This window comes from Schistocerca serialis, chromosome 7 (genome assembly GCF_023864345.2).
Source record: "Schistocerca serialis cubense isolate TAMUIC-IGC-003099 chromosome 7, iqSchSeri2.2, whole genome shotgun sequence".
NCBI classification, from domain to species: Eukaryota; Metazoa; Arthropoda; class Insecta; order Orthoptera; family Acrididae; genus Schistocerca; species Schistocerca serialis.
The window spans coordinates 307,482,087-307,496,708 of record NC_064644.1 but is presented as its reverse complement, the minus strand read 5'-3'; positions in this window follow the sequence as shown (position 1 = coordinate 307,496,708).

Genomic DNA, 14,622 nt, shown 5'->3' with positions numbered 1-14,622 from the left:
ACGAATTATATACCCTCCGTTGTTAGTGCTTTCACCTGCCGTCTAAAAGCGGTTTTGCACGTTGACGTTGAACTTAGGGGGTGATATTTTCTTTGTGTTTTTCAGAGAAGTAAGAAGTGTCGGTAAGATCCACGGTTATTTTCCGTAACACTTCTTTATTGTCTAGTCTTGTGGAAATGTAGGGAAACATGTGTTATCGAAGAATAGAAAGAAAACAGCAACAAGAATTTACAGACCAGTACATATTTTGTAAAGAACTTGACTCGTGGTTAGCTTATATTGAACGATATAATTTTTTAATAATCCAATAAATGCATCACTTTATGATTGTCAAAGTCAATTTCGTTCCGCAAAATACAAGGCATTGTTCTACGACAGCAATTTCGGAGTAGGAAATCCATTATTGGGCAGTACAATGCAAATAGCCTGGGAAAGTGCTTACTACGAGGCTCGTTAAAAAGAATAGACTTGTAAATCGTTTCAAGAGCTACAATAGTTCCACGCTTCTGCAAGTGCAGTAACAGCTCGAAGCCAGCATGCAGAACCGGAGTTGAATAGCCCCATTACTCAGGATCTTCAATTTTTGCACGAAGGTTATCAAACTTTGGAGGGCACAACGAATTTCGAACGATGGCTCTTGCAAAACGTTATAGCCGCTTCCCTGACAATCATCTCACAATATTTGCTGTTGTGTAGTTCACAGAAACCAAGGGAATTTGCGTGCAGGTAAACGGTAGCTCCCTTATTTGCTGCGAAGCTACACCGCGAAAAAGATGCACGGCAAAGTACTCTTACTTCCAGTTCTTTTCAATGTGTAGACCGAGAGGGCGAGGAAATATCAGCTGGCACTCATTTGCACTTTTTACTTGTACGGCGATCAAAGTTCTCTCCTCCGTGCATTCTAAATTTAGTACGTTCTTAAGATGCAGTGAAACGTAATTGCTGTACATTTAAATCGCAAGTGACTAATTGTTTTTACATTTGCATATGTTGTTCTTTCACATATACAGTGAGTCTGGCCTTAGCGCTTGTATCCAGCTGCAATCAGTCTACACTCCCAGATTAACAGCTACATAATCTACATGTTTCCAAAAGATATTATCAAATATCAGTTTGATGCACTTTGTAGACTTTCCGCTATTTTTTTCATTACTACAGGTAATTTTTTAGGAAATGCGTAGGTCGCCTTAAGAAAAAATAGGGAGGGGTCAGCTTAAAATCCGGCCACGTCCTGTGTTAAATAAAAAATAATCAGCTAGCATGTAACTTATATCAGGAAAGTTCCTGCAATAAACCAAACCTCATGAAGTTGTGAACAGAGTACAGGGTTTCCATCTGGGACAGAATATTTCTTCTTCCAGATACACGCCGAAAGATGATGGAATATAACTCCAACTCAGCTTAGAAGTAACTGATTTGAATTAATACATGAAGTGAAAGTATACTAACAAGGGGAAGGCCTCAGACACGGCCAACCGATTCGGCTCAGATTTGGCAGTTCGCTTGTGTACAACCTAAAACGAAGGAATCTAAGATATTTTTGGTCAACACCCCCGCAATTTTGAGAAAATCTCCCTTAACGGTTATGACGAGCAATCGACTCGAAATTGGCGGGATCGATAGATAACTGTAAATAGAGCACGTTTCATCATCAGGTATGGGGTCCAAAAACGCATACTTTTCCAGAAATCGAGGTAAGAAACCTTTACAACTGGCGCTTCTGTACCCACATGGTAAACGCTTTTTTGCCGACAGCATCGATAGCGCAACGGCGAAGGTAACTGACTGGGAATTCTAGAACCCGAGTTCGAATGTCGAAGAAACCTATCGTATGTTTTTCTTTTCGTTTGTGTTTTTCCATATCTCAATTGATAGGGATAGGAGGGTTAATAAGGTAAGTAAATCAATAAGGAATGATAATAATAAGGTAGGCAAATAAATTTCTCAAGCCTCTTGGGATAGTAAACAACTAAAATGATACTCCAGGTCACTTTACAATGGCTCTTCCAGTCACTGTTACGTGTCCTCACTATTCTTCGAACAACTAGATGGATGGTACTTGTCATATAAACATTCGAAACAAATATACTCATGGCACCAAGAACATCTAAAGAATGCAATCTTTAGACAGCTACACCGTTCCTTCCGAAGACTCGACGGAAAACAAACTTGCCTTAGAATAACATCCGCTAAGTTTCTACGAGATTCGAACCCGGGTTTTCCGATTCACAACCAGTTACCTTGGCCGTTGCGCTATCGCCGCTGTCGGCGAAAAGCGTTTACCATGTGGTTACAAAAGCGGCAGTTGTAAAAGTTTCTTTCCTCGATTTCTGGAAAAGTTTGCGTTTGCGGACCCCATACCTGATGAAGAAAAATGCTCTATTTACAATTATCCATCGATCCCTCCAATTTCGAGTCGACTGCTCGTCATAACCTTTAGGGGTGATTTTCTCAAAATTGCGGGGGTGTTGACCCAAAATATCTTAGAGTCCTTCGTTTTAGGTTGTACACAAGCGACCTTCAAAATTTGAACCGAATCGGTTGGCCGTGTCTGAGGCCTTCCCCTTGTAAGTGCATTGATAATTTCGATCACAGATATGCTGTGTCTACTCCTGGTCTCAACCATTCAGCTAAACAGCTTCTAACATTTTCTCCTGAGAAACACACTGCTGTAATTAGCACAGTCAGAATGTTGCCAATTTGGACATCAATAAATCGTATTTCTCGACGGATAGAAGCTTCTGGTCGCTTGAAGAAACATCGATAGTTCGACAAAATCATATGTGTACACTCGAGGTATCGAAGTGTTAGTCATGCCATAATACACTGAGGTGACATGTCATGGGATAGCGATAAGCACATATACCGATGGCGGTAGTATCGCGTACACACGATATGAAAAGGGCAGTGCTTTGGCGGAGCTACAGACGTACTCAGGTGATTCATGTGAAAAGGTTTCCAGCATGATTCTGGACGGACGACTAGAATTAAGACTTTGAACGCGGAATGGCAGTTTGAGGTACACACGTGGGACATTCCATTTTGGAAACCGTTAGGGAATTCAATATTACAAGATCCACAGCGTCAAGAGTGTGGCGAGAATACCAACTTCAGGGATTACCTCTCACCACAGACAACACATTTGCCGACAGCCTTTATTTAACAACCGAGAGCATTGGCTATTGAGCAGAGTTTTCGATGCTAACAGGCAACCAACGCTGTGTGAAATAACCGCAGAGATCAGTGTGGGACGAAGACGAACTTATCTGTTAGGACAGTGCGGCGCATTTTGGCGTTAATGGGCTATGGCAGCAGATGTGAATGCCCTTGTTAACAGCACGACATCGCCTGCAGTGCCTCTCATGGGCCTGTGACCATATCGGTTGAATCTTAGACACTGGAAAACTGTGGCCTGGTCAGATGAGTCCCGATTTCAGTTGCTAAGTGCCGATGTTAGGGTTCGATACTGGCGCAGATTCCACGAAGCCATGGACCCAAGTTGTTAACAAAGTACTGAGCGAGATGGTGGTGGCTCTTAATGGTGTGCGCTGTGTTTATGGAATGAAATGGCTTGCCTGGTCCAATTGTAACGATCTCTGGCTGGAAATGGTTATGTCCGGTTACTTGGCGACCATTTTGCAGCCATTTATGGACTTCATGTTTCCAAACAATGATGGAATTTTTATGGATGGCAAAGCGCCATGTCGCCGGGTCACAGTTGTTCGAGATTAGTTTGAAGAACATTCTGGACAGCTCGAGAGAATGGTTTGGCCACCCAGATCGCCCAATGGGACGTAATCGACAGGTCAATGTGTGCACAAAATCCTGCAAACACTTTAGCAATTATGGACCGTTGTAGAGGCAGCAGGACTAAATATTTCTGCATCCTCTTGATGCCATCCAATGTGTGAGCCGTGTTCCCGCGACCACAAAGTTTCAACTATTCCCAAGCATGTTCAATAGGTTTTACGTCGGAAAATACCGTAGGCCATTTCTGCTTCCTAAAGGAAGGTATTTACTTGGTGATGCGAAGCGGGCTCGTGTGTCATCCTCATTAAAGACGAACTCATCGGAGAAATCTTTGTTGTACGGCTGGACAATAGATTGGAGGATTCTGCCCCGATATTGCACAACAGGTTTGCTTTTACCCCTCTTTTCTCAGGTTGTTGCAAGCAGCGATTTCCTATGGTCAAAAGAGTATTGCGGAAGAGATTTCCGATGAGCAAATTAAAAAAAAAAAAAACTGAAATTGATCAAGTCATGAGGCTGTTAAGAAACGTTTATTGAGCAGTTTATATTTCGCCACTTCCTCTCACTCTTCAGAACTGAGTAGATCTGGGGCCATCCTGAACGAATTCGTGCAAAGAAAAATCACCGTCGTATACGGAATTAAATCCAGGACCTACAGAGGCAAAATCTAGTGATCTACCCACTAGAGCGCCATGCTCATACGCGTCATATAAAATAATACTAGAGAAAGACGCCATTAGCAAATGAAAAGTCACTGAGTTTGTAATAATATAGGAATACCTTATAATCTCTGTCTACTCCTTTTAGACGAGAATACGCGAAGAGGGCATGTCAGGCGTTTCGTGACTTCTGGACGTTATCGTGACCTCCTTGTACAGCACGTGATTCCTGGTTTGGAAGAGCGCAACTGTGTGGAAAGCACTATTTTCATGCAAGATGGGGCAATACCTCATGTCGCTCGCCCAGTGAAAGATCTGCTTAATGCAGCCTTCCACGAATGTGTTATATTCAGAAGTTTTCGAGTTGCATGGCCTGCAAGATCACCAATCTGAATCCATGTGGCTTTCGGCTCTGGCGATATCTAAAAGAACTTTTTTACAAGGGACACGTTCGGCCTCTACCTGATGTGGAGGCTAGTATACAGGAAAATGTTGCTCTGCGAGCAACTGTTGATCACGTCGTTTTACGGATGCAGCATCTCGCCGACGTCTCAGGTGCTCATAATGAACAAATTGAGTAAGCAGCGATTAATAATAAAATCAACATTATGATTTTCGCACTTGTTTGGCTTTTTCTGCCACGTCCCGCTCGCTACCCATTACATATGGAAATATTCCTGTACGTCTTTCTTGAATTCACAGTGCCAGATTAGCACCTGGTGGTCAAAATTGGAACGAATTCCTTGCATCGTAAGTTCCGCATTAACGCATTAGATTAAGTATCAAGTTTCGCTGCCGTACGATAATTGCAGACCACACTGGACCTCTGTGAGCAGCTGCACTTTAAGTATAACCAACCGGAACATCGCGACTCAGGTGTCAAATATAAACAATTTTACAGCAACAGGAGTAAGTTTTTGAACTGGTTCATCGCTTAGTAGTTATAGAGTAACCACTCTGTCATGTGAATAATAAAATATTAATAAAATATATCTCGTGCAACGTAGCGAACGTTTGCAGTATCTGAGATACTGGAATAAACGATAGGTCCCCTCAGAGCCAAATCTGTTGACGTCAAGACACATGATGTCTAGGTGAGTCGGCGGATTATTCAAGCAAAGTATTTTTATCAACGACCTCCGATATCAAGAAACAAGATACTGCAGAAGAAGATTACTTGCGCCATCGTCTTGCTGATAACGAATCTGAAACAAGTTAGGTTTCGTTCACTCAAATTGTGTAATCGAAAACAACCCTCGGCATTCGCTTTCAGAAATTCTCAACTATTTTTTCTTTTGCAAACTTACATTCGGCATCACATAAAAAAGTAAGTTTTGACGAATTGCTGCAACCCCCTACGTATTACACCCGTAGGGGTCGTGAGGGCAGGATTAGATTAATTACAACGAGGACGGAGGTATTGAAAGTCATGCTTCCAGCTTTCTATACCTGAATGGAATGGAGGAAAATCCTGCTGATTGATTCAGCGAGGCGTACTCTCTGCCATGCACTTCCTAGTGGTTGCAGAGTACAGATATAGATGGAAAATAGTACGTATATGAGTTGACTATTGAAGTTGCATTTACTGACAGTCATGCATGGTAACCTCAACCCAGATCGAAAGCATGAAACATCTATTTGATCAAGAACGTTATAGTAAACTTAAATACTTTCTCCCTTTTAATCAATCAACAGTAAACGTCATGTCAGAGACTACTGAAAAACGGCACGTAACATGGTCGCACAACGCTGGATGTTGCAGAAGACGAGTATTTATTATTCTTACCTACAAGGTAAAAATAATTCAATTGAAACTCTACAAAAACTGCCGAAGATATCAACAATATGAAAGTTCTATAGTTTCTGTCGCAAAATATTTTGTAAGAGATGTCGAAGGTTCTGAAATGAAAAGTCTCACGGTGCCGCTTATGCATTAAGGACCTAAGGGGATATCATTCAGCCTGTGGATAATCTATCAAACTGAGTCTCATGAAGTAAACGTACCATAAACAATTGATTACGAATGGCGCTAGTAGCACCACTATGATGATGCAAATCAGGTTTGCTTTAAATACAAGCTGTAACGGTCATGAGCGTTAGTTATCTTCGAGATTGGACGTTCTGTGTTGATGTTAACCAAGAATTTCTTGGACGCAACAAAGAGGCCTTTATCAGCACTTCAATGAGTGAACGGGCTCGAGAAACTGAGCGGGCCTTCTGCGATAGTGTAGAAAGACTTGGCAGGAATGTAGCCACTGTACATGACTGCTGGCACCGGTGCTTACAGGAATGTACTGCGGCGAGAAGACCGGGCTGCCGACGGCCACGTGGCTCTGCACAGAGGAAAGACCACCGTGTTCGGCGTATGGCTGTGCGCATCGTACTGTATCTGCAGCAGCAATGTTAGCAGCAGTTAGCACCACAGTAACACAACGAACTGTTACATATCAGTAACTTCAAGTACAGCTCCGACCCAGGCATTGCACTAACCCCAAACCACTGCCATTTTCGACTTCAGCGATGTCTGTTGCGTTTTCTGACGAAAGCTGGTTCTGCCCCCGGTGCTAGTAATGGCCGTGTGTTTGTTAGAAAGAGGCCGGTTGAGGCCCTACAACCAACCATTCTGTGTGCTAGACACACTAGACCTGGTCTGAGGCGCGATTTCCTATTATAGCAGGAGCACTCTCGTGTTTATTCCACGCACCCTGACTGCAAAATTGTTCGCCAGGTTGGTGATTCGGCCTGTTGTGCTGCCATTCATGAACGGCATTCAAATGGTTCAAATGGCTCTGAGTACTATGGGACTTAACATGTGAGGTCATCAGTCCCCTATAACTTAGAACTATTTAAACCTAACTAACCTAAGGATAGCCGGCCGGTGTGGCCGTGCGGTTCTAGGCGCTTCAGTCTGGAACCGCGTGACCGCTACGGTCGCAGGTTCGAATCCTGCCTCGGGCATGAATGTGTGTGATGTCCTTAGGTTAGTTAGGTTTAATTAGCTCTAAGTTCTAGGCGGCTGATGACCTCAGAAGTTAAGTCGCATAGTGCTCAGAGCCATTTGAACCACTTGAATCTAAGGACATCATACACATCCATGCCGGAGGCAGGTTACGAAGCTGCGACCGTAACGGTCGCGCGGTACCAGATTGAAGCATGAACGGTATTCCAGGGGGTCTTTTCCAACAGGATAACGCTCGCCCACATACCGTTGATGTTACCCGACATGCTGTACGGCATGTCGATATGTCACTTGGCTTGCTTGATCACCAGATCCGTCTCCAATCGAGCACATATGGGACATCATCGGACGATAACGCCAGCGTCATCCACAAACAACATTAATCGTCCCTGTAATGACTGGCCAAGTGCAACAGGCATGGAACTCCGTTCCACAAACTAACATCCGGCACCTGTAAATAACAATGCTTGCACGTTTGCATGGGCCGGCCGGAGTGGTCGAGCGGGTCTAGGCGCTACAGTCTGGAACCGAGCGACCGCTACGGTCGCAGGTTCGAATCCTGCCTCGGACATGGATGTGTGTGATGTCCTTAGGTTAGTTAGGTTTAAGTAGTTCTAAGTTCTAGGGGACTGATGACCTCAGAAATTAAGTCCCATAGTGCTGAGAGCCATTTGAACGTTTGCATGCTTGCATTCAACATTCTGGCGGTTATTAAAGTAGCAGCATTTCACAGTATCAATGGCTATCTCGCGCTTGCATTAACCTGTGTCTTGCAATGTTAATCACGTACATACAGGGTAACACAGAAAAACGGGAAGATCTCCACAATTCAATAATATTAGAAGTGATGAAGGAAAAAAATTGCATTCGTAGCACAACTTTTCCATTTACGAAACATTGATGGCATTTATCATTTTTTTTAAATTACGTCTTTTGATGGGGTCCTCCTGTACGAATACATTCGTGAAATCTGCTGCTGAGATTCCCCGTTGACCGCTGTAACATCTCAGTTGGGATACTGTCAATTGCATCCAGAATTCTCTGTTTTAACTCATCCAGGATTCTTCGTCGAGTCGTGTGGACTTTGCTGTTGAGGTAGCCCCGCAGGAAAAAATCACAAACGGATACATCTGGCGATCTAGGGGGCCAGGTAATGTCACCGAATCCTGAGATCACACGGTTGCCAAACAATTTTCGCACATATGTCACTGATTGCAGTGCAGTGTGTGATGTCGCTCCATCCTGTTGAAACCAGGCGTCTGGAACGTTTGGAAAGTTGTTCAATGCAGGTGTTCGTAACATCTCCACGTAAAGATCGGCATTGACAGTTATTGTGTGTTCCCTGTTCATCTGCGAGAAAATGCGGTCCGAAAATTCCATGTGATGAAATACCACACCATATTGTCACTTTACTAGCGTGTAAAGGGCGCTCGTGAATGTCATTAGGATTTGTGTTTTCCCAGTAACGGTTGTTCTGTTTATTCAGATAACCTGTGAGATGAAAATATGCCTCATCTGACATACACAACTCGTTTGGAAATTCATCGTCACTGTTTATTTTTGTTATCATTTGTTGACAGAATCCTAATCGTAACCGGTAACCGTTGTCCTTCAATTGTTGCACCATCTGTAGTTTGTACGCATGAAATTTTAAATCAAGATGAAGAATTCTGCGAACACTCTCCCGGGACATTCCAACCACTGCTGCTTGCTTACGAACTGAACGCCGTGGGCTCCGTAAGACAGACTCGCGTACAACATCAATGTCCGCTGTAGAACGCACACTTCTTGGTCGTCCTGTTGATTTCTTCTTGAAGGCAGATCCGGCCTCTTCAAAGTTATTAATGCAACGTTTTATAGCGTGTTTCGACGGAACGGCATCATGACGTCCTAAATTATAAAAACGTCGAAACTCCCTCTGCGCCGCTACCAAACAATATTTTGATGAATGTTTCTGGGGTCTCCAGCCGGGTGGTAGCTTTGACATCTCGCGATGTTTCGGAAAGTGCCGTACTACCCATCTTCTGCCACTTCGCCAGAAGATGGGTAGTATGACACTTCCCGAAACGTCGCGAGATGTCAAAGCTACCACCCGGCTAGAGACCCGAGAAACCTTCATCAATAGTTTACGCTGGGAAAGCCTACAGTCCCATATTAATGTTTTTGTGAAACATTTTTACGGCTAACGCACGCTGTAGTCCGTTCCATGATTACTGAAATGCCGGACTGTTTACTCGCTAACTGCCACGAACCCGCAGTGCTGCCACCTGCCCGTGGCTGCTACTACTCATTTCAAACCTTCCCGTTATTCTGTGTCACCCTGTATTTTACCTAGACAAAGGTATTCCCGGAATTTCATTACTCTACATTAATTATTTGTAGATACTGCAATTTTTTCTGTCAGTGTAGTTCATCATCGTAGTAGTATATAATAATAAATTCAGATGAAATGAAACATACATGCTACAGTAAATGGTGCCCAAATAGCCCCATCAACACACAGTGTAACCCCTCCTATCTTGGGCGGTAGCGCAGGTGTGTACTCCCACATGCAAACCATCATAAAGATGCCGAATGGCATCCTGCGATAGATTGTCCCAAGTACGTTGCATCCTTTGTTGCAATTCAGCAATGGTTCTTACAGGCTCTGGAGAACGAGTAAGTTCCTGCTTCGCCATGTCTCATACGTATTGGCAACTGATCTGTTGCTCTTGCTGGTCAGGGCACTTGTACACCACGAAGAGCATGTTGCGTAACAGCCGTATGTGGCCTGCAATGTCCTGCTCAAAAAGCACGTCGCTCTCCTGCCGAAGAAATGGCACTATCACGGGAGTAGCAACCTATGCAGTATAGCGGGGACTGGCTACTTTTCCCAGCAGAGACAACAAATGTGCCCGCGAGTTGTAACTGATGCCGCCCCCCCCCCCCCCCCCCGCCCCGGACGATGGCGACGGACCTGTTTGTCGTGGGCGAATCCACTCCGGAACAGGCCGCTGACCAGGTCTACGCTGTACACTGTTACGTCCGTCACTGGCGTGCGTACAGAACCTAGTCTCATCACTGAAGGCGACAGAGAACAATTCCACTCTCCATTAGACTCTCACGTAACCAAAGAAGTCGTGGTGTTGGTGGCTGCCTACCCAGAGGCGCATGTGATCTTACTACTGCCGCAAGCAGACGGTTCCCAACGGTCCTCGCTGACACAGCAAGTGCACGATGTGCCCAAATTTCATCCCTGGATGATGATCCGTCGGCCACGGCTGATGGAACAGTGCTCGATCTTGACGTGTGTCAGAACTATGGGTACGTCCAAAATCTGGTCTACAGGTGCGGCATTGTTCCGCAGAACACAGGTGAAAGCAGCGACACACCACCGATACAGTGTCCTCAATATGTCGATGTGTCCTTTCCCCTTCCTGGACGCCTGCCATGCGACCTCGTTTAAATTGCTACAGTTGTTCAGCAGGAGTATGTAATTGTCGGTGGGGATTTGTTGTACACTAGAATCACTGCAAACCTTTAAACTCAGCGCAGTTACTGACTGCAGAGAAAAAACAATAGGGTGCGCAGACAAGCCTCATGAGTGCTGTGTGACGCCGGTAACCGTGACAAATGACCTCCACCACACCCCCTCAGCATCTACATATTGTACCCTGGCGTCACTGAGGATGTTGTATTTCTTTTTGCGGCAGCGTATGTTATTATGCACAAGATAACTTGGACCGTAGCTGCGCAGTCTGCTTGACAGAGTAGGAGGCTCTGTTGTATCGACCACCAAGTGGTGAGGGAGGTGTAGGTCGACAACTGAAGCCTGTGCACAAAAGTATACCTCGCATAGTTAGAAAGCTACAGCTAGCGAGTCTGCAAACGGTCGTATTAACAAGGTATGTCAGTACGAGCAATTATTCGACAAGTATAGACGTTCAGATCAGATTCAGTAGTCTATTACAAGAGCACTGTAAAAGAAATATTTTTTAAACGACATCATATTCGCCGTTGACTGCAGAAATTACTTATTTGACAATCGCATCTTCGGCATTTCGTGTGGTACTGCAAAAGATTTTGCCACAGCATATGTCAGACTTTAAAATCCTCCGACATCTATAGATGTCATCGTCATAAATAACAGTGTCAACATCCTTCGTATAAATCGCTACAAATCAATGTCCGAAATGTTCACATGTGAACAGTATGTTAGGACATCGATTTGTAGCGATTTATGTGAACGATGTTAACATTGTGACATCCATACATGTCGGAGGATTTTAAAGTCTGACATGCGCTGAAGCAAAATCTTTTGCAGTACCATTTAAAAATGGTTCAAAGGCCGAAAAGGCAACTGTGAAATAAATAATTTCTACAGTCAACGGCGAATGTGATGTTCTTTAAAAAATTCTAGATGACTGTGAATCCTGAGCATGAGAAATTAACAAGAAAACGAAATAGTCGCCCAAACAAAGCATCAATCTTAGCAAAACAAGATCGATGATGTGCTGGCAAAGGAACTCTCAAAAAAAGGGGTAAAAGTAGTGTGTAACTGACAACGTCGCTTACTGACAGTGTAAAATAACATGTCACTTGGAAATTATATGTCAGTTTCCTGATAAGCTGTTTTACAATATTACCAAAAAATAAATTTTCTTCTCCTTCTTCTGCGTCTTTTTGAGACAGTGAAGCCTTAGGAAGTACTTGTATGGCTATGTTTTCCTCTTCTTCCTTTAGTCTCATTATTGAAGGAGTGGAATAGCTAACAGTTCCTGCAACCCTCACAAGCACAATTCTTAATGAGGTTCTTACTTCCTCATTTGCCTGATCCAACAAAAATGTAATGGCAGTGGACATATTCACAAGCGCCCGATTATGAAGACTTTTCTCTGCACCTGTTGTGCACAAGACTGCGCTGTCATGCCATGTAATACCGAGATATTAACGAGAGTGCTTGAAATGTGCAGATGTCAGTAACTGAGACCAATGCCCCAACGGGAAACGTTCTCCCAGGGCTCACAACCGTTTCCGCGACGATACCACGTCATTTTACACATGCTGTGCACTGAAAAGTTCCCTCTTGTGACCACCTGAGTAATCTGCAGAGTACCCGTGTAAATGCATGAATGTAAATTGTAAATAACCTCCCCCTCCTCTCCCCTCCCCTCCCCGACTCGAGTGGCGAGTTTTTGGAACGTAGAACGACATCATTTCTGCATATAGTTCTACGTCTAAACTCTGCGAACCACTGTGAAGTACATAGCGGAGGGTACGTCCCAATGTAACAAATAAAAGGGTATGGGTCGCCAAGAGTGATAGCTTAAATGCCTCTGTGCATGCTGTAATTTAGTCTTATCTTGCCTTTGCGATCTCCGTGGGAGCGATACGTCGCGGGATGTAATAATTCCTAGATTCATGACATATTTGGATACTTTCTAAGTATGTTTTGACGAGATAGCTTGCGTTGTCTACATGCGTCTGCCAGTTCAGTGCTTTCATCTTCGTGACACTCCCCCACGGGTCGAACAAACCTGTGACCGATCGAGCTGCTATTCTTCGTATCCGTTCAATAGCCCTTATTACAGTTGAGTAGTGTCCCTTAAACTAAACTACTTAAAAAACTCGACTAGAAGAGATTAGTACTGTACTAACTGCTCCGTTCATCCTATATACGCAGTGGTTAGCACACTGGACTCGCATTCGGGAGGACGACGGTTCAATCCCGTCTCCGGCCATCCTGATTTAGGTTTTCCGTGATTTCCCTAAATCGTTTCAGGCAAATGCCGGGATGGTTCCTTTGAAAGAGCACGGCCAATTTCCTTCCCAATCCTTCCCTAACCCGAGCTTGCGCTCCGTCTCTAATGACCTCGTTGTCGACGGGACGTTAAACACTAACCACCACCACCATCCTATATAGCCGGCTGCTGTGACCGAGCGGTTCTAGCTGCTTTAGTCCGGAACCGCGCTGCTGCTACGGTCGCAGGATCGAATCCTGTATCGGGCATGGATATGTGTGATGTCCTTAGATTAGTTAGGTTTAAGCAGTTCTACGTCTAGGGGACTGATTGACCTCAGATGTTAAGTCCTATAGTGCTTAGAGCCATTTTGAACCATCCTATCCAAAAAATATGTACTGCAAACAGCATTTACTCGGTTACAAGCTGGTGATTCCCGTGGAAAAAGTTTGAGAACCGGATTTCAACAAAGATCTGTTCGCAGGAGGTATAAAAATATTGTTAACATAACTCTGTTCGATCATCAACAAAACAGGAACTTTGGAAGTTTTGAACCGGTAATGTAAGCTCCGCTTTTCCCACAAACTTACCTCTACGCCATACATGCGCATTCTCTCACGCTATTGTGAAGCTTCCACGCTATGATACACTGGGAAGCTTTTCCTAGAAATGCTTTGTAGTGAGATGCAATCGGCTTTAGTAATCTCAGAAGGATCGCTCACAGACGGTTTGTTTCAGTTTTAGGGAGAGAAAACAAATCATATGAGACTAATTTTACGGTGTAAAATGGATATGGGAGTAGAGTCCGGATTTAGAATTCTTGAGGGAGTGCATGAACTTTGGCCCTTGAAATGACGTATGGCCCTAACGGAACTAGACCCTTCACTGATCCGCAAAACACTGCTTCTCTCGGGTTATTCTAAAAGTATAAAGAGAACATGAATTAAAAGACTTTCATCTAGTACTTTTTACGCGAATGTCGAGTTTACAGGGGAGTGTCAAATCTTCTTGCGGCCATTAGCCCCAACATCACTCGCAGTATAAATTTTCATGTCGTCATAGGTATTTGAGGTTACGAGTGGTAGGGCACCGAAAACATTTCCATTGGAGAAGGACGATGCGTTCCTTGGGGCAAGGTCGGTTGTCTTGTTTTGGTAGAGAGCTAACTCAGAGAGCCATTGTCGTATTGCCATTAAGGGTAGTGTGCTCGTGACGGCGACCTCTCAATACGAAGCAGGGGCCAAAGGATCCAGTGCTAGCAGCGAGGGCAGAAAACATGCTATGGGACTAACAGTACTAGTGACAATAGAGAACTGCATCCTTGCTGTCTACTCGAAAACTTATTAACGCCTGCCAAAATACTTATAAGTCTTCTTTCCTTCATCTCTGCTTTGTTAAAATATCCCGCTATTGTAGTAATGGTTCAAATGACTCTAAGCACTATGGGACTTAACATCTGAGGACATCAGTCCACTAGACTTAGAACTGCTTAAACCTAACTTAACCTAAGGACATCACACACATCCATGCCCGA